This window comes from Cupressus sempervirens, chromosome 5, assembly GCF_028749045.1.
Source record: "Cupressus sempervirens isolate cs-2001-9-10 chromosome 5, ASM2874904v1, whole genome shotgun sequence".
Classification (NCBI taxonomy): Eukaryota; Viridiplantae; Streptophyta; class Pinopsida; order Cupressales; family Cupressaceae; genus Cupressus; species Cupressus sempervirens.
Genome location: NC_143122.1, coordinates 215,006,530 through 215,030,003, shown reverse-complemented (window position 1 = coordinate 215,030,003; position 23,474 = coordinate 215,006,530).

Genomic DNA, 23,474 nt, shown 5'->3' with positions numbered 1-23,474 from the left:
TATTTTCTTACAACTTTTTGATATAAAGTCCATAACCACTTTAAAATTATGTGTCAAGTTGACGTAACCCTGATTTGTTGGTTTTCACTGCCACTTAAGGCCATAGTTTGGTTGACCATGATCCTGCACATACCCTAACACTTATTAAATTTTTTTATCAAGATGCTCTAATTGAGGGTAAGCCTTGGATGACATGCCTACATTAATAATTTCTTTGATTTTCAATAACATTCAATTCCTTAGCCCAATTACTCATTCTTTACCTCATATTTAGATTCTACAATAATAAAATACATTTGTGCTTTTCATCCAAAAATCATTCTAGGTGAGCTACTAACATTAGAGAATATATATATATATATATATGGTCTTTGTTATACCATATACCAAAATTTTGGTCAAATATCTTCTTCTAGTAAAGCTCACTAACTAAAATTGTCATATTGTTGATAGTTTTTTGTATGATACTTAGACAATTTTCTACATCAAACTAAACCAAAAACTTATCCTTTCTTTATATAGTCTTATCTTATAATATTTTTTTCATAAATTAAATCATCTAATAAGTCCATATTATCCAACTTGCCAACAATTTCCCTCTTTAGTATTGATTGTGTAACACTTAGTGAAGAATTAGCTATGTGTCAAATTTTTGAAAAATTTCAAAAGAATGATCATGCACAAAAAAATTATCTTTCCATAGTAATTCCCTTAAGTTCCATCATATTCATATCATTTTGCAATACTTTATGGAACTATTATGCTTCAAATTCTCTTTGTTCTCTAACCTTAGATGATTTTAACAATAAAGTGTAATGTGAATCAAAGTATTCAATTACCTTTCTTATATTCTCTACAATATTATTGTCTTCAAGTGGTGTAGGAGCTAATAGGGTCTTCTACAATTTGTGTAATTCTTTCTCTAGATTCCTTGCATGCTTCTTATATTTATTCTCTAACTGTTCCTTGGAATTTTAAAATACAAATAAAGATACTTGTGTGAGTGCATCCTCATCCATGTCTTCACTAGATTTAAAATATCCTAGCCAATATGACTTGCCAACAATGATTGAAATGAAGAACTAGGTGTAACATGTATTGGTATTCACTTTCTCTGTCTCAATGGTTTTGTTCTTTTAAATTTTTATCCTCTTAATTGATGGATTTGACTAAATATCCACTTGAGTCATAAAATTTACTATGGGAAATGGAGGATTACCTTCATTTTTATAGATCTTACCTCATTAGTTTCATCAACTATAACCATTTTCCCTTGGTCTTTTTCCCTATTTTGATCTTCCTTATAAACACCATCAATCTTCCCTACAAGATCTTTTTCTTTAGTCATGTTTTCTTGAATATCTATTGTATTCATCAATTTATCTACAAATGTGTCCTTTTCTTGTTATTTCACTTTTTATGTAGCATCTAAAGAGACCAAAATTCAACATACAAAGAAGTTGGATTTCTTACCTATACTGAGGAATTGATTAACATCATTTGATTCATCAACAAATTTCACTAATTGTTCCCAAAAAGTAATTCCAATTGATCTTCTTATAGGTTGTGTATCAAAAGTTTTTCTTAAACTTAGTTCATTCAATACTTTAATGAGTTCTTTCTCTATTTCCTTTAATATTTCATCATATACTCTTGCCATTATTTTGATTAACTTCATTTTGGTCCTCATTGTAGGTCTCTCCTTTTCTAAAATGTCATTCATCTCATTATATGTGATAAGTTTACAAAGTTAATAGTTGTTATCTTATCTGGTTTTCTTGTCTTTTTCAAGTTCTCCCAATCTTCTCTAATCTAGTTTATCAAATACATGGTTTGAAATATTGCCCTTTAATTTGCATTAGATTTATTTTAAAGTTTAGTAGATACTTAATAATATAATTTTCAATGATACCTTAAGATCATCATCAATATATATGTCTAGTAGTACTTCTAAAATTGATCTAATTTTCTATCATTCTCTATCTTAGTAGTTATAGACTTTAAATTAGGTTGTCATTTCCTTCTCTTTGCCTCTATATCTATTTGGGATACCTCTAGAGGAATAGGCTATTCCTTTTTGTTCTTAGATTTCTCTATTTTCTTTTCTTTTTTAGGTTTCCTCTTTTTTATGACCTTGGCTTTCTAAGGGCTAGGGCATTGGTCCTTTTCCTTCTACCTTTTAGTCCTCTTAAGTGCTTCCATATCTAGTTGTTTAATCTTCACTAGTGGAGGAGTCCTTATAGACTTCATAGTTTCTTGGTGAGGTTGAGTTGTAACCTCTGTTGTGATCTCAACATCAAGTTCTTCTTTCTCATCAAAAGTTTCTCTAATTGACTCTTTTTTAGGCTCAATGTTTGTACTTTTTAGCTTGGTTATTAAGAGAACTTCTCTAGAGTTCTTGATTTCAGCCCATTCTTCTTTTGTGATTCCTTCATGTATCACACTCATTTCAACTTTTCTCCAATTTCCTCTTTTTGGTACCCTTATATAGTTGTTCCCTTACTTGACTAAAGTTTTATTTATAGGTACCCATCTCTTTGATTCTTTTTCTTTAGATGATGCAAGCATTACTTCACCATATTGCTCCAATACCTCTTTTTCTACTTCATAACCCATATGGTAGATGAATATTTCCCTAGGATCAATAGCCTTCATACAAGTTGCCTTAGTTTCCACCATAAAAAAAATGTTATAAATATTTTAGAATAACTGAGAGGGGGGTGAATCCATTAATCAATGTCAATAAGTACCATTTGAACAATCAAATATTTTATACCGATAAACAAAATTACTAGTATTTTATGGTCCTATTATAATAGATTTTGTTGAATCTAAAACATCATAAAAATATTCAACACAAGTTTGATACTAGGAATTTATGTGGAAGCCAAATTTGGGAAAAATCTTCAGCAACATGTCACCACTTTTTCACTCTTTTGAAGTGAGCTATGTTAGGAGCCAACCCTATTAAATGTTACAATAGACACTATTAAATGTGACCTAATTAGAGGATTTAACTACCCTATTAGGAGTGGCCTTGTTAGGGGAGTTTGATCATTCCATTTAGAATGTCACCTTGCTAAAGGATTTGCATAGACTGTTAAGTCCTTCAATGAGTGTTAGGTCAACCTATGATTAAAAGAGTTTCAATACAAATTGTTCACAATTATTAGAAAGAAAATAATAGGTTTTTGATATATATGATTACAATCTAGTTTTTTAGTTTCATATCATTGTTTAGTTCATGTGTTGATTCACTGATAAGTTCCTCATTGTTGTCTATGTCCTTGATTTGCTTGGCAACCCTTCAAGTAGTCAACCTTCTCCTTCCAACAAACTTAAGTCTCCTATTCAGATTCACTTCTCAACTTTTGCAACATTTGCACAAGAATTATCTTTCTCTTTCTTTGAACTATCTATCACACAATTTTCCTTCAACTCTTTGCCCCTTAAATAGGTAATTTTTTCTTTGTCATTTTCCATGATCACTGTAGATCTTAGGGTTTATGATCTAGTCATCAAATTCATTATATCTATTTATCTTCCTTATTTTCTAGAAACTTCTTATCCTTTGAATTCAACCGTAGGTATTATACCTAAACCTCACCTTGAACTATATGATACAACTCATCGATCTTATCTTCAACATGGTTTCCATATCCCAAGAAATAAACCGAGTCAATTGGAAATCACGATTCCTCAAACTCATTCGAAATATTGTTACTTGGAAATCAAAATTTTTTGACACTCGGTCATCACTTAATCACTTGGTCATTGCAAAAATTATGGCTTGGCATCAACTAACTTGCTTGGTCGATGCTGAGGCTTGGTCAACACTAAATTTTCTTTGCACTTACTATAGCTCGATTGACACTAGAATCACTTAGCATACCTTAATCTTTTACTGTATTGCTTGGTTAAGATTTACATTTATGATATAAATAGTCACTTTGTCTTATCAAAGTCTAGCTAATCAAATGTCTAGTGTATCTTCCTTTTCATAACTCAACCTTTCCTCTATGTGATATTGTTATGAGTAACTTCTCAAATCCTCTTCATCAATCAAATAGATATGGCATTTAGATCAGATAGAAACATGTCTCATTAGTATATTTGACATCAATGATAAAAGAACAATTGTTCCAATTATAAGCTTCCAATAATCTCTCACTTTGGCATTAATGACAACACCTCAATTAATCTTACAATGCATATCTTGCAAGAATACAATCTCCTACTTTATTAGCATACAATCCAAAAGATTTCACTATCATAAGTGTATCTCGCTCTGAGGTATAAATCTCCCTCTTTGGTACATCTCTCTCTCTTTAAAAATTATCTCCCTCAATAGTATATCTCTCCTTCTTTAGAATATCTCTCCCTCTTTGACAACAATGCCAAAGGCATTTAGCATTATTGTCTTCAATCACTTCATACATCTAGATTATGTCGATATTTGAATATCTGGATAATTTATGTCATCTTTCTATGACTGATTTGTTATGTTGTATTTCAATTTCTACCTTAGGCATCTCCCAAAGTAGAACCATTTTGCATCAATGTGTAGGATATTCTAATTAGCATGTTGGATGCAATGCATCTTTTCTCCTTAAGTTTCTTTGTTTAGGGGAATCAACCCTAATTTACCACTAAGATATAAGCATCTTTAGGTAAGGCTTTAGTGAATATATCAATAACTTATTCTTTGGTGTGCACATATTCTAACTTCACATCTTCGTCTTGAACTAGTTCCCTCAAATAGTGATACTTGATAGTGATGTGGTTTACTTTTGTGTGCATCACTGGATTCTTTGAAATGTTAATAAAACTTATGTTATTACAATAGATAACCACTAGATCTATAATTTATTCTCTCATCCCTTTCAACAATTTCTTGATCCACATAATGTTTGAATAGTCCACTATAGTTGCCACATACTCGATTTCAATTGTTGATTGGAAAATACAATCATATTTCTTGCTTGTCTGTGACACCAATATCTTTCCTAGAAAGAATGCACCTCCACTAGTTCTTTTTCTATCATCAATATTTCCTTCTCAATCAGAGTCAATGAATACCTTTAATTCAAATCTATCACTTCTCTTGTAATACAATCCATAATATTATGTACCTTTCATATATCTCAATATCCTTTTCCCTGCCATCATGTGATTCTCCTTAGGATTTTCTAAAAATATAGCAACTATCCCAATTGCTAATGCAATATCAGGTCTCCTATTAACAACATATTACAATTTTCTAATCATTGATCTATATAATGTCTAGTTCACATCAGTAGATTCATTATTTTTAGATAACTTATGTCCTATAGACATAGGTGTTCTCACTAGTATTGATTCTTTGAAATGTTAATAGCACTTGTGTTATCACAATAGATAACCACTGGATCTATAATTTCTTCTTTCATCCCTTTCAGCAATTTCTTGATTCACATAATGTTTGAACAATTCACTATAGCTGCCACATACTCAACTTCAGCTATTGATTGGGAAATACAATTCCATTTCTTGCTTATCCATGGCATCAATATCTTTCCTAGAAAGCATTCACCTCCACTAGTGCTTTTTCTATCATCAATATATTTCCTTCTCAATCAAATTCAATGAATGCCTTTAGTTCAAATCTACCACTTCTCTTGTAATGTAATCCATAATCTTTTGTACCTTTCAAATATCTCAATATCTTTTTCATTGCCATCATGTGATTCTTCTTAGGATTTTCTGAAAAATATAGCAACTATCCCTACTACTAATGCAATATCAGTTCTACTATGAACAACATATTACAATTTTCCAATCATTGATCTATATAATGTCTGATTCACATCAATAGATTCATCATTTTTTGATAACTTATGTCCTGTAGACATAGGTGTGCTCACTATTCTTTATTCTTTCATCCAAAATTCTTTAGTATTTTCTTGTTTTATTTGGACTGAGTAATGAAAATACCAAACTTCATTTGACATACTTGCAATCCCACCAAGAATTTGATTTCACCAAGCATAGACATTTCAAATTCCTTCTTTATTTCATCAGCAAATGATTTGCATAGCACTTCTTCTCCTCCAAATATAATGTCATTAATAAATATTTTAGATAGCAAATACTTCATTGTTCTTAATAGTCTTCAAATATAGATTATTGCTATCATTTTTATTTCAAAACCAATATTCACCAAATAATTATGTAGTCTTTCATACCATTCTCTTGGGGATTGTTTCAATCCATAAAGAGCTGTGTTTAGTTTACATATGTTTTCTACTTGGCTGGATCCATAAATCTTTAGGTTGTTCAATGTACACTTCTTCAACTATACCATTCAAAAATATAGATTTGACATCCATTTGATATACCTTGAAATTCTTGTAAGATGAATATGCAAGAAGAGTTTTTACTCCTTCAATTCATGCCATAGGAGAAAAGTTTCTACATAGGCAACTCCTTCTTGAGCATATCCTTTGCATACCAGTCTTTCGTTTTTCCCTGTAACTTCATAATTTTTATTGAGTTTTTTCTTGAAAATTCATTTTTTTCCAATAACATTTTTTTCTTTAGGTCTTGGTACTAAGGTCCAAGTATTGTTCTTCTAAATCTATTCAATTTCCTCAGTCATTGCCTAAATCCAGTCTTCATTGTCTAAAGAATCTTTCACTATTTTGGGCTCAAATTCACAAAGTAGGCATGTATCATCTTTGAGTATTTTTCTTGTCAGAACACTTGATTTGCCATCATCAATGATTTTTTTAGGTTTTTGATGTCTTCTTAAAATCTTGGCTAGCATAGGTGGTTTCCTTCTCTATTATTCAACAGGTTCATCTTGAAAAATAATCTCAAGCTAATTTGATCTTTCTTCTTCAAGTTCGAGTCCAAATTCTACATGCTTGGCATTTTCTATCTAATAATTGACATGCCTTTTTGTGACTACATCTTCAGTCTATTGCTTGGCACCCACTATTTGTAATGTCCCGCCAAGGGATCCAAAGAATTAATCTAAAATTTCACTAAGTTTGCCAAAAAATTTTTTTTTTTAAAACATGAAATATAAACCATTCACAACTTATACATAGTAACAAAAGCAATAACAACAATTCAAATGAAAGTAAACATAACATAACATAACAGATTACATTCTTTAAAGATCCCTTAACGTTGCATCACATCTAAATTAACTATTCATCTAACATCACATCCTTAGCAATATTACATCCAATGTTCTTAAACAATATTACAAGTGTCTTTTTTGTAATTACATTTCAGATTGCTCAATCATCCACTGTACATGTCACAAGGTATGAAAAGGCTTAAAAGAATAAACATCCATGTAAATAAAGTACATCAACATCCAATATTAATCCACGATGCAATTAAAGCAAATGAAATCACATGTCATACATGATACATCATCACAAAAGATATAAACATCCATCATAAAAGATAACCATATATCACAAACATAAATAACTAAGTGCACGGTTCCTCTCAACCATTAATAGCATCATTAGACCATCGTGGATCCTAGCCATCCCTTTATGTGTAACATTCCAAATCACCGAAGAGATCATCGATATTAATATAGTAGGAATGCCACTCCTAAAACATACTACATCATATGCAGAAAGTAATCTAACATGCAAATATAAGCATAAGATAACATCATCTAATATATGCAAATCGTCAATGTGAGAAATATATCAGTAAATACATCCATCATAAGGTATATCATCTATCATAATGATCCAAGAACATAATGAAGATAAATACCAACCAAGAATGCTCTAGCCATGGTGTCTTAGACGGATTTCAAATGATAAGAGTGGAAAAACACTACCACTCGACTGTGTGGAACCTAAATGGTCCACTCCCACCATGCTGAGGAGATAAACTCAAGTCCCAAACAAGATATCAAATCACAAAGCAACGATACTCTCTAAGTCCAGGAATCCTAAAAGTATACTAACTCAAAGGTTCCTATCACAAAACTGACATCTAATTCCTAGAGGCATACAAAGACATGTAGGAAACCTACTCTGCAAGCAGGAAAGTGTCATCGCATATATCATGTACAAGTTACCCTAGCAGTTAGCTAAAATCCATGGGTCCATACTGATCCTCATGCAGCCACTAGTATCCTCTCATACTAACGAGGCATATTATGGAATGCAAGGTCACAACCATGCATTCTCTCTACTCCCATCCTAGTCTGTACAAGCACTCAAGGCATGGTTGAGAACCAAAACAATTATCTTTTTAGGTTCATTTAATCCCCATTTAGTGTGTAAATGTTATCATTTATTAACCAAACTTACAATGAGTTACCCTAGCAACCACTTAGGGCCCCGACCCCCATTGCAAGCCACTTCCTGACACTACAAGTAGATAACCTACCCTAAGCTCATGGAATCATAAAATCACCCCAGTCCTATACAAGCGACTAGAAAGAAAATTCAAAAGATAATCCATACAAAGAATCATCAAATATCCACAATAAAAGCATCAAATATCCATGAGCATCTAAAAAGCATCTAAAAAGCATCCATAGAAAATCATGACCACATCAGTTCTCTATTGGCAACTGAAGGCATCACTAATAATCATAATAATCATTGGTTTTCAATAACCAAAATATATCTCAAAATAAATCACAATATCCATTGGTTCTCAACAAGCAACCAAGAATATCTCAAAATCATACTGATCGAAGACTCCAAAATGGTTGAGTCAAAACATGTCACAACATGACATCATCAAGAAATAAATCAACATTTTAGTCCCATCATGGCAACTAGAAAATAAACCAAGGATAATTGATCAATGACTCAAAAATGATTAGCTCAAGTGTCTCATTCATAAGAATCTCAACTATAACAATCAGTAATTACAAACATCTCATAGAGCATTCCATCACATAACCATGGTTGGGTTTATAAAGATCAAGACCAAATAAGATCAACATGCTATCACAACCACATAACTCCCAAGCCTCTGGTAGACATCCTATAACTGGTCAACACTAGTCAACCCAAAACCCAAAACAGATTTCATAGAGAAAACACAATGCAAACACATGTTTTGGTTTTGCTATATTACATAGTTGAATTAAATGTAGGGCTTCAGTTTCCTATTTGCAAGTATACTTCAAGTGTATAGGATTTACCATTTGACCTACACATCAAACCCGTTTGTTTACCCTGATAGCATTATCCTTCCATTATTTAAAATAATATTCTAAGAATAGTTGAAGGATAAATATTAAATCATTTGACACTTAATTAAATTGTTCTCTTTATTTAACTATGATCCATATTTTAAATTAATTAACTCTTCTTTAGTGTTACTTCAACTTTCAACATAAATCAAGGATCATTATTCGTTATATTAAAAGAGAGCCAATAATCGATCTTTGAATAAGAAAATTATAACTTTATTAAAATGATCAATTTAATCAATCAATTAACATAGGTACACCATCCATGACCTATTAACATTCTAATAGTTCTCAATTAAATATTACTAAGTCTCACTATTAAAATATCTAAGGTCATTATTCAAGTCATGAGAGTATGACTTGTCAACTTCGATATACATACTTCACAACTTTGCTAGAGGAATCGATATTAGCATATCAATTAAAACTTTATTATATAACTTAATTATTAATTAAATCTAATTAACTCTAATTAATTAATTTAATTAATACTTACATAACCATACCAACAACCCAATAAATATCAGTTGACTAATAACTAACTATAGTTTGTACATTAAAAGTCAGCCATAATCCAATACACAAATATTCATATTCATTATAATTCAATAATAATAACTTGTTAATATTTAATAACAAGCTATATTGGAAATCTTATTAATAATTCTATAATAACCAAATTCATCACTCTTCAACAATGTTCCCATTAATACTTTAATAATAACAAGTTGTAATAAAAACCCCAATATTAATATCCTCAAATAGTTTTCCCCTATGTATGTTGATTTAAAAATTCAATTAATTAATACTCCTCTAAATTATTAACCAATTCAAATTGATTAATATCATTTATAGAACTTCAATCATTAACTTTAATCCGGTTAATTAATAACTATTTAAACCATTTATACCATTATTTATTAATAGTTCGTTAGACCCAACAAACATTAATAAATAATAAACTCATCAAAACTATAAATAATCGATTTAGAGAAACTTTACATAAACTTCATTGGTTAATATTTAATTAACTCTTAGCATGATCAAGGTATATCAATAATTTATTTAATAATACATAACGTAACAATTCAAATTATAACAATGTTATTTAATGTTATAACCATGACAATGACCCCTTGTCAACTAAATCATATAAAGTCTCTTAATTTACATCATTATAATAATCATCATTAAACGTCTTAACATAATATAAATTACCATCTCTTAATTATTTAATATATATTAAATAAAATTAATATTTAAAAGTCATCCATTCTCTATTGAATTCAATATCTCTTTCCATCAGTTCTATCTACAATCATTCCCATTAAAAATCTCCATTAATTCATTTAGAACATTCTTATTAGTCTTTAGACTAATTAAGTAATTATTAAATTCTAACTATATTAATATCTCTTCTTTTATAATAATAACTAATAAGTTATTATTCATACTTTTAAATTATTTATCTTTTTCAATCAATCCATATTTAACATTATTGTAATTATAATATTAGCCAATGTAACGCTTTGACCTTAACATTTAATATTTGTAACTTAACAAATATTAATGTTAAGTCATGACTTTATATACATAATTATCATTGATAACTATATATATTATTAAAATACCATTACTAGTTATTAAAATAACAATAAACGATAATTTTAAAACTTCATAACAATTTATATAACATAATTATAATTTGTAATATAATAATTATTAATTATTAATAGTATATATAATATTTAATATTATAGTTTACTAATAAAAAATATTATTATTTATGAAAATCAAATTATAAAAAGTTGATTTCATAAAACATTTTATAACAAAACAACAAAAAAGGCGATTTATAAAATCGCACCAGCCATTAATAAAAGCAGATCGTAGAGTGTACCCGTGGTTGAGCCGTCAACCACACATGGGATGATAGTGGCCGTAGCAGCCTGCTGACACAGGCCTGCAATAGCACTACTATTGCAGTGCCTATGGCAGCAGAGATGCTAGTTCTCGAGCATCGCGAGAGGGGGTGGGGGTATGGGATTCATCCCTCCCCGCCTCCCATATATATATAATTTTTGTTTTGTAAAACGTTTGCAATAATGTTTTCTATCATGCACTTTAACATTTATAATAAATTTCTTTAAAACATTTTTCCTAAAACGTTGCGATTCAGGTTATGTTATAAGGTGCGATTTACACAAATATATATATATATATATATATACATATATATATATACATATGTGTATATATATATATATATACATATATATATGTACATATATATATGTACATATATATATGTACATATATATATATATACATACATATATGTACATATGTATATATATACATATGTATATATATATATGTATATATATATATATACATATGTATATATATACATATGTACATATATGTATGTATATATATATATATACATATGTACATATATGTATGTATATATATATATACATATGTATATATACATATGTATACATATGTATATATACATATGTATATATATATATACATACATATATGTACATATGTATATATATATATACATACATATATGTACATATGTATATATATACATATGTACATATATATATATATATATATGTATATATACATATGTACATATATATATATATATGTATATATACATATGTATATATATATATATATATATATATATGTATATATATACATATATACATATATATACATATATATATATGCGTATAGATATATGTGTATATATGTATATGTATATGTATATATGTATATATATATATATATATATATACACTCAGTTTGCTATCAACCATAGTTATTTTTCTTCTTTTAAATAATAAATGAATATATATATATATATATATCCATGTGCAGATTTTACACCTATATAACTTAAAACAAAAAGGGCTATTCAACCTCTTTCAATTAGGAATTTTTCCTTTGAAATAATTGTTCTAAATTTTGAAATCTAATTCTCAACTCGATTCTAATTCGAACCCAAACCCGTTTTAAATTGAAGCTAGGGTTTTCTATTGTTTCCAACCAATTAACATATATATATATTCCAAATTCAAAATTGAAGATTCATTCATGGAATATATTCAGACACAATGAAGACAAGAAGAGAAAGAGTGCAAAGGGAATATGCAAATATCACAAGTGCACCTAAACACTGATGCTAATTTGCTATGCCTCAGAATTCCATAGAAAATCCCTTCCTTCTTCTCATACGCAATTCCTCCAAGATCCAAGCCAACCAAAATTCCCATGTGACTAGAAGTGCTTGAAGAAGCATAGAAGCATGTAGAAACATATGAGCATGTAGAAGCATATGAGCTTCTGAAATGCATGTAAGCTTCGAAGCTTGTCCAAACACACTAGGAGAGCCTCTATTTAAAGGCCTCTAAGATGCATCTAGAATGTGTCTAGAAACAACTAGAAGATAAGCATGACAACCAAGCACGAGTCTTCTCCAACCTTCTAGATGAGTCATAAGGTTGTAGACACCATGTGCTCAAATAAAATGCTAACTCCTAAGTGTAGACAACTAGTGCATTCTTAGAGTGCAAACTTCTGTGTTGTCTACGTGACAACTCTCGAGAATTTGCAAACTCCTAAATATTAAAATAATGCACAATAATTAATATAATATTTACTTTACTCTTTTCAATTTAATTAATTTATTATTAAATCTTATGCACTAACTTTAATAATTCCACTTATTCTTATCTTAATATATTTATATTTTAATCATGTGCACACATCATGCAACCTTTAATCTTTTAATAATTTTAATATATTTTCCACTTTTAAATTTCATTTTCAAAACTTAATTGCTAAAATATTTATTAGGTTTAATAATAATATTATTTAGTCATTTATTTAAAAATGAACTCCAAATATATTATTATTAAAATAAACTTATAACTTTTATCTTCAAATTTAATTATTTTATTTAATTAATTTTCTAATTAATTAAATAAAATAAATATTAAAATATCATATTAATTTTTCAATAAATTAAACCATTAATTAAATCTTTTAATTAGGCTTAATTAATAGAAAATACTCCAAAGACTCACAAAGGTAAAATACAAAAAACCCATCATAGCCAAAATACATACAAAATCAAACCAAGGGTTAATATCACAAATTACATCATCCAATGTATTCAGAGGGTACTCAACTTAGATACTTGTCTTAGTTTCCAATTAGGACAAATGGCTTAAAGGGTTGGGATTTGGACTTGAGAATTTATCTCCCCTCTCTTACCATTGAGATAATGTGATAGGGTATGCTTGTCCTGGCAATTCAAGGAAGTCGATACTCGGTACCTATAATCTACATAAAAACCATGCATGTACAAGCACAATATATACTAAACTAAATAGGCAATGGTAGGAAGTCGTGCATCGTGTAGATCTCGACTAGCAGGTGACTACAACTCCCTTCCTTAACAACATCAGACACGCCATACATAAGAGCAAACACGCACACCATACACATGCAAGTATGGGGTAAGTATCCATAAGAAATACATATGATATTAAATCATCTTACTAATCATCATTAATAATTGCAAACACTGAAAATAATCATCATCAATAACTATAATTACTGAAATAATCATCATGCATGCATGAAATGTAGAGTCTAAGTAATCTCATCACATATCAACTAAATCCATAGCACAATATTTGATAGTCTCAAAACAATGCTACTATCCATCAACATGAAATTAGCCCTAAAAGAGTTCGACAATGATAACAAAAATGCGAACTAGGGGTAGGCACTACACTATCTATAACTTGGCAACCTATTGTTTCACTTCGTCATTTCTAGTCTATTGAGAAATTACATCTCAGTTTTCCTATCCATTCAGAGTGTTGGGAGAACCATCATCCACATAGATGAATGTACTATAATCTTTAGGTTCTTTATTGCATGTAAGGTCACTTCTTTCTACAAACTCATCAACTTTCACATTTTCACTTTCCACAACTTTGTTATTGTTAGATTTTAAACAATTATAAGTTTTAGTCTTGGTGAAATACACTAGGAATATACCTTCATCACTCTTTGCATCAAGTTTTTCATTCTTATTATCTTTGAATATATAGCATACACTCCCAAAGATTTTGAAATATTTCACATTAGGAGCATATCTTTGGCATAGTTCAAAAGGTGTAGCATTTGTACCTTTCTTGACTTGTACTCTATTCAGAGTATAAATATTGCAGTACTGATAGCTTCTCTACAATATATCTTTGATACATTCTTCTTTATCATCAACGTTCTTACACAGTCCATTATTGATATGTTTCTTCTTTTAGCTATCCCATTCTGAGGAGGGTTCATTGGTGCTGAAATATGTCTTTTGATTCCTCTATCATTTCATAACGTATTGAACTCATTGGAAATGAATTCACCACCTCTGTCACATCTCAAACACTTTAGACTCTTCTCTATTTCTTTTTCAACTCTAGCTAAATACCACTTAATTAACTGAAAAGTGTTAGATTTAGCTTTGAGAAATATCACAATCATCATTATAGAATAGTAATCAACAAATAGAATGAAATGCTTATCTTTATAATACCTTTGAACATCAATAGGTCCACATAGGTCAATATAAACCAATTCTGAAATATCACTTGATGTATATGTTTTTCTCTTGAAAATAGACTTGGTCATTTTTGCCAATTGACATTTTTTACACATAGCATTGTCAAGCTTCTTTAGTTTTTGAAAACCTCTTACTTTCTTCATTTTGCTAATGTTCAAACATGACATAACCTATGTTTCCATAACCAAACATCTTCTTCTTGTGTAAACAAACATGTCTCATTTGGTAAATTTAGATAGAATAAGTTACCTCTTGTTTGATCACCACTTCCAATTAGCTTACCATTAGCATCATATATCATGGCCTTCTTGTGATGAAATTCAACTCTGTATCCTAATTTGTTCAATTGTAAAACATTGAACATATTATTGTTAAGTCCTTCAATCATGTAAATATTGTCACACTTGATCATGTCAGTCCATTAAACTAAATCTTTAACTTTTATAACACATGTAATATCACTACCAAATTTAACACATCCACCTTTGTATGGTCTAATATCCTCAAATTTATCTCTATCACTAGTCATATGATTGGAGAATCCACTATTAGTTATCTCTCTATCACTTTTGTTTACATATGAGATTAATGCAACTTTCTCATCTTCATCAGAATCTTCTTTCATAGAAACATACATAACTTCATCATCATTAATTTCAGATTTAGTATCAATTTATTCTTCATCAATATAACAAGATTTTTTACCTTTGTCATCCTTATTTTTTTATAGTCTCAGTCATATCTTCTTCCTTTGTACTTTCTTTCTTTTCTCTCATCCTTGTCTTCTCTATCAGCACACCTAGCAGCAATATGACTAACCTTGTTACATGAAAAATAGATAATAGGTAGTTTATCTTTGTAATTACTTCTTCCTCTTCAAAAGATTTTAGCAATAAGTGCTTCAAGTTCATCAAGCTCATCATCAGAACTATCACTATCACTCCACATGTTTGCTTTTCTTTTTGCTAAGAACCAGTTGTGAATTAAAAATAGATTCAATAGTAGCAAATACGCAGTTATCAAAGTTAGACATCTCGAAAGAAGTAAGTCTACCAATTACACCTTCCAAGATCAAAGTTTTACCTAGAGTACATCTTAGTTTTTGAATTGCAAACACTCCAATGTCATATATAGGAAGAAGATTCCTCAATACCTTTCTTATCACTATTTTATTTTTTATTTCTCCAGTTGCACCATGGATAGAATTAATAGCTTCTTTGACTCTTGTGAAATATTGTACTATTTTATCACCTTCCATCATTCTTGTGTCTCACGACATTGTCATCACCTCCATATATGGTCTTCATTTTGTCCCACATCTTCTTTTCACTATCACATTCTTTTATATCATCAAACTCAACATAGATTAGGGTTGAGGAAATATCCAAAATTACTTGATTATGTTCTTTGTTTTGCTTCAGTTGTTTAGCTATCAGAGGAGTAGTTGTAATCTTCACATACTCATTGTCCACAAATTTGATAGCCACATCACTAATACTGAATATATGTAGCCTCATCAAATTTTTTCAAGTAGGAAAGTTCTCCTTGTTCAACTTTGGTACCTTTCTTTTGTGAGTCATGATCTTTGGCTTCAAGTACCTTCAAACTTCTCTCTATAATCACTAAAGCTCTAATACCAATTGTTAGAAATGTTTTAGAATAACTAAGAGGGTGTGGGGGGTTGAATCAATTAATCAAGGTCCATAAATACCATTTAAACAATCAAACCTTCAATATTCACTACTTTGCTTGTCCTTATTTTCTAGAAACTTCTCACCCTTCCAATTTGATCATATGTATTATACCTAATCCTCACCTTGAATTAAATGATCCAACACATCAATCTTATCTTCAACACAGTTTCCATATCCCAAGAAATTAACTGATTCATCTAGAAAGCATGATTCCTCAGACTCATTCAAAATATTATTACTCGACAATCACTAAATTCTGACACTTGATCGTCACTTAATCACTCAGTCGATGTAGAACTTCTAGCTCAACATCACCTAACTTTCTTAGTCAATATTGAGTCTCAATCAACACTAAATTTTCTTTGACACTTATTGTGGCTCGATTAACACTAGCATCACTTAGTATACCTTAATTTTTTACTCTATTTCTTAGTTAAATTTTTACATTTATGACATAAACAATCACTTTGTCTTATAAAAGTTTAGCTAATAAAATGTCCATTGTAGTTTCCTTTTCATAACTCAACCTTTTCTCAAGGTGATATTTTTATGAATAACTTCTAAAATCCTCTTCATTAATCAAATAAATATGACATTTAGATCAAATAACAACATGTCTCGTTAGTATATTTTTAATCAATGACAAAACAACAATTGTTCCAATTGAAATTTTCCAACAAAAAAATAGTATCTATATATTTTTCAACTAGTGATCTAGGGACCCTATATCTTGATTTCATCTACTTTTGAAATCCCTTAAACATCCCAAATAGATCTATAGTTATGTTTTCTCTGTATTGCATGTTATAATGTTCAACATGATTAAGTCCATATTGCACTTCTCATTAGTCCAAGCATCTAGGTAAATATTTGGGAACTTATCCATGATATGAGAGAAAATATGTAAGATAAGTGACCCAAATCTAAAAGGTTGATTCTTGTCATGCTTAATTCTCCTCAAATTCTCAAAGAGACTTTATCTCAAGATCTCATAGATGTCAATGTGTTATTTGTCAACTAGCATTTTATATGCAATTTGGATTACTCCAACTAAAATAGAATTGTGCCCTATGTTATAATGTATCTTGTATCCTAAAACTTTTTCCATAATCATAACATATTTTTTTTATTACATTTAAAGGGTCATTACTCTCTTATCCCACTTGGTTCTAGTGTTAACTTTAACTTCCTTCTTTATCATTTTTGTTGTTATAGGTATAATCCTAGCATTATCCAAACTAGCTAGTAAATTAATTAATTCTTTGGTAATCATTATTGTTTTTTTCTCCCAAACAAAACATCTGATCATGAATTCTACTTATCACTATTCTAATTAAGTTCATCAAATTCCTAATAATATAAAAATTGCATAACATTCAATTTTCCAAATGCGCAAACTCGGATTTAAGGACCTTATCAAGTTTATAAATATTTGCTAAGTCTTCCCTTATATATTCATTCCTCATTGACTCCAATTTAAAAAATAATATAATCCCTTATGTCTTATTGTTAGAATTTGTGAAATCAAATACAAATCTAGAATCTAATGGAAGAGTTACATTAAACAACAAGAAATGAAATTGATGTAATGATAATATGAAATCAAGTTTTGATATAAATGCCTATAATAGCATCAATATTTCCTCATGTGTTGTATGATATTTTAAATACAAAGAGTTAGCCAATTTATATAGGCAAGAGCTAGGAGGAGACTTAGACAAGATTGAGATAAGTGTCTCAACTGAGAGAAAGTAGTGTCCTAATGGAATTAACCACCTATCATCCACCTATAATATAGAATGGTGGTGTCCAAATTAGATTGAATCATATCTTAGGAGTAGTTGAGTCAAAAGGATAACTAAAAAATATGCTCCTAATAATAATATCCAAAGTAAATAATTCACCCCCTTTATGAGTTCACCTAAGTAAACTTAATATAAAAGTAAAATGGAAAAGAACCATTTACTCTACCACACCCTCCCCCCATCCCATGTGCAATTGAGGAAGAACATAAATGTAATACATATATAAGGGGTCCTAGCATCAAACCCATGTACAATTAAAATTATGTAATCTCTCAGAAAGAGGAGAAAGGGGGGAAACCAGATGGGGAAAACCCTCCCCCAAAAAGAAAGAACTAAAAAACAAGATACATGAATGGAAGGTATAGTCAAGACCCCACATTATGACATACATCATGCATATATTATTGAGAAGTGTGATAAGAAGATATGCATAATATCCCTTTTTCAATGTAGAATGTAGACCAATGGAATATGCTCTAGTTTCAATGTAGAAACTGCACCATGGCTAAATAACAACATTCCTTACCTTAGGGATAAATAGAACTAAAGGTGCATTAATAAAGCATCTCCAATCTAAATTAAGGACCCTCAAAAATTATAGAATCATTAGAATGTGCTCAAGTGTCCCTATGTCAAGGTTGAAAGAAGATGTCAAGAACCAATTGGGATTTGTGAATGCTAAATATGGCCTTAGACCTTAGCAACACACTTCCACATAGTCCATTTATGATGGATTCCTCTATGAATGAACAAAATATTTTTCATCTTAGAAGATTCAGTCATGCCGACCTATTTCCTTCTATCTAGTTGGGGTTTGAATGTGTTCTCTTAGAATTGACTATTCAGTGACCATAGACCAACTAAGAATGGAGGATTTAAACAATATAAAATGCATAAATAATCTAGATTTTTATGATTTTTCTATGCAAAAGAGATGAATATAAGCTATGTGAAATGAAAATTTAATCTAAGAAAGAAAGAACAACAAAGCTAAGCATGATTGTAAGTTATGTTAAATGAGAGTACTATACAAAAAAATGTAATAAAGCTTGTTGAATGCAAGAGTATTGAATGCTCAAACTCGAAGAGTTTTGTTAGTCATAAAATGCATCCCTATAATGATAGATAGAAGTTCCCAATACATAGAGAAACCTAAAATAGATCAACAATAGAGTTCAAATCAAATGAATAGTGAGATTAGATGAGAGATCAGTTCAAATGGAAGTTTCCATGTGAGCAGGAGTTGATTGTTGTCTTTTGAAGTAGATGAGGTAGTTAACTTGCCTTGTTTCCTTTTATGATTTGAATTTACTCATTTTTTCCATTTCTAAACTAAAAAAGAGATTTTGAGAAGATATCTGGATATTTTAATTATATATTGCCTCATATTTGAATATTCTCAATTGATTGAAAGAATAGTCCATGTTTAAGTAAAAGTGGTGATTTTAATTTAATTAAATACACTAGTGCACCTTTAGTTAAATTAATTCAATTAGAAGCATTTTAAAGCCAAAATAAGTCAATATTTTGGAATTAAATAAAGGTGTGTGATTGTTGTAGATTTGGGATTTTCTACAATTGATACTAAGATGAAGTAGAGTCAATTAGGATTAAAAAATGCCTAGTGAATTCAGACTTTGTTGATTGATAGATTGATGTTTTGAGACCAAGACACCAAATTGGTTTAAGATGCCAATTTTGGGATATTGCATTTTCCCCTCTTTGAATTGATGTACGAGTAGCACATTGATTGAAAGAATAGTCTAATTCTAAAGCATAGGATGAGAGCTAAGATTGGTTTCAAGTTTGATGATATGAAGACCAATTGATGAGATAGAATTGATTTTGAACCTAGTATGAGAAAAAGTAAATCCTCTAGAGTTCAATTCTCATAGAGGGTGAGAAACTAAATACTTTTTCTTTGAGAAGATATTTAGGATTATTTCCAAAACAAAGTTTAATCCTCCAAAATCTAGATAAAACATCTAAATATCAATCCATTGAGGAAAGAACAAGAACTGTCACGGTTCATAACATTATCCCTAGAATGAGACTTAATCCTCAAGAGTCCATATAAAACACCTAGATACCTATCCATTGAAAGGTGACTAAAAGAAAGCTTAGGATTATCTCTAGAATGAAACTTAATCCTTTAGAGTCAAGATAGAACACCTAGATACCAATCCATTGAAAAGATGATGAGACTTAACCCTCTAGAGTCTAGGTAGAATTCCCCAATACCTTTGCATTGGTCCATTATGTAGACTATCATGAGTTGATCAAGATAACTAATTAAAATTTAGTCACCTAATAAATAGATAAAACTATTTAAAATACTTGATTAATTATATATTATCTTTGATGTTACACAAAATGTCATATCTTTACCAGTTAATGTCTGTCAAGCTCACTTAGGCAATGAAGACATTTTCCTATGTATGTCGAGCATTCTAGTGTTTTCCAAGTTTAGAAGATAATGTCTACCAAGTTCACTCAAGTGTCAAAGTGAAGTTCATAGAAGTTTAGTGTTAACCAAGCTCACTCGGTTACCAAAGGAGGTTAATGAAGATGTAGTGTTAATGGAGTTCACTTGGTTAACACAAGAAAATAATTTTACTATTATTGTCTACCAAGCTAGGCCAGCTAACAAATGATTTTCTTGTTTTGGCATATTGAATTTAATGGGTTTGTTTGTTGGTTCTAGTTGATTGAAGAGATGAAGAATTGTTGTTGTAAGTTGTATACAAACTAACTTGACAATGTATATGATATAAATATAAGGTCAAAATTGAGTATTGAAGATGTGTGAGAATGTGTGGAAGATAAGAAGATGCTTAGAGGAAGTGAATTGGAAGGATAAGTAGAATATCGTTGTGGGGCAAAAAGATTAATCTAATCAGGAAGGATCAAGTATTCAAGCCAGAATTGAGACCTGAAATCAAAAATATAGTTAGATCAAAAATCAAGTCGTATCATTGTTACTCTCTAACCATTTTATTAGTGTATCAAATATTTTAACAAAGTTAGCCTAATAGTTATTTTCAAATCCTCTAAGAAGGTGGCATTTCTAGATTGAAGTGTCTAAAGACCTCTAATAAGGCCACTCCTAACAAAGTGATTTAATCCTCGAATAGGTTCACAAATAATAGTGTATTTTGTAACTTTTAATAGGGCTGGCTCCTAACAAGATTCACTTAAAAAGAGTGAAAAACAATAACTAGTTGCAATTAGTGGGTTTTTACCAAATTTGATTTCCATGTTAAATCTTGGTGTCACTTGTGATTATGCTATTTCTTTTATGTGTATGCAAGTAAGTTAATTAAAATTACTCATAGTTAATATCCTAAGTTATGCATGTTTAGTATTTATTGAGTTAGAACTATTAATTCGGTACTTGATGAGTTATAACATATTGTTAGTGTTAACTGAGGGACTGTGTGTTAGCTAAGTAACAACAATTTCTCCAAAGTTTATGTTTTGTTTTGACATCTAAGGGATATGGATTTATTTTTGTGGTAAATGATTCACCCCTCCCCTCTTAGTTACTCCTCTTATATTTCTAACAATTGATATCCAAGCTTTTTATGCGTGCAGAGAAGGTTTCAAGGACCTAAGCTAAAGATCAAGATGACTTATAGAAGAGATATTCCCAAAGTTGAAAAAATATAACTTTGAGGTATGGAAGGAAATTTTGAAGCTACATCTAGCAACCATCAATGACTCAGGTCTAAAATATTTGAATACACAATATAAAGCTCCTACTAGAACTTTGACTAGGGACAAGATTGTTGAAAAGAAGAATCATAGTTCATTATGATGATTAACATTGCATCCACTCTTAACTATGCTAAATTTGATGAAGTCAAAGGGTGTTCTACTACTCATGAGATGTGGACCAAGATAAAAGATATCTATGGAGGTGATGATAATGTGAAAGAGCCAAGAGAGAAAGATTAAGAGGTTAGTTTGATCAGATGAAGATGAGAGAAGATGAAAACATTGCAAAATATGTTGAGAGAATCAAAGCTAGTGTAAGTGAAATCAAAGCTTCTAGAGGAAAAATTGATGATGTAATAGTGGTCAAAAAGGTACTCAAAACCCTTCTTCCTATCTATGCAATTAGAGTGTCAACTATTCAAGAGATAAGATGTGATCTAAATAATAAGATAACCTTGGATGCTCTAGTGGGAAGGTTGAAAACATTTGAGCTAGATAACTATGTTCCTAGTTCTAGCAATCTTGAGTCTACATTTGAAGCTAAGTTGTCACTCAAGAAGAAATATGCAAAGTCTAAAGGAAAACAATTTAAAAGTGAAGAGGAAGATAGTTCTGCAAGAGATCTTGATGCCATTGAAGCTCTTCTTGTAAGAAGATATCCCAAAGGCAAAGGAAAGTACAAAGGTAAAATTTCTCTAATCTATTTTTCTTGTGAAGATGTTGGTCACATTTCTTCAAGGTGTCCAAATAGAGAAGACAAAGATGAAAAGAAGAACAACAAGTACAAAGGCAAGAAGGATTTGAAAAACTACAAAGACTACAAGGATAAAGGTAAGAAGTCATGTTTCATGGCTAAAGATTATAATAGTAGTGATGATGATGAAATTGTTTACATTGTTGTAAAAGATGAATATGATGATGAAGAAGATAAGATGACACTTATTTCTCATGTTAGCAAAAATGATACATGGATTATTGATAGTGGTTGTTCTCATCATATGACTAATTATAAAACAAAGTTTGAACATATGGAACACTATGATAGTGGAAGTGTAAGATTTGGAAATAATGAATCATGTTGTATAAAAGAAAAAGGTTGTATTTCTCTAACTAGTGAACTCAAATGTGAAATTTTTTATTGGGTTGAAGGATGAAAGCATAATCTACTTAGTGTGGCACAGTTGAATAACATTTAATTCAAGGAACAATTCATGAATGGGAATGCCAAAATGCTAGATAGAAAAGGAAATCTAGTTGGCTCCAGTAATCAAACAAAAGATAACTTATTCTACCTAGATCTAAGTGAAAGTTCATATTGCATTGCTCAAGTAGAAGAAAGGTGGTTATGGCATTAAAGGCCATATCATGTGAAATTT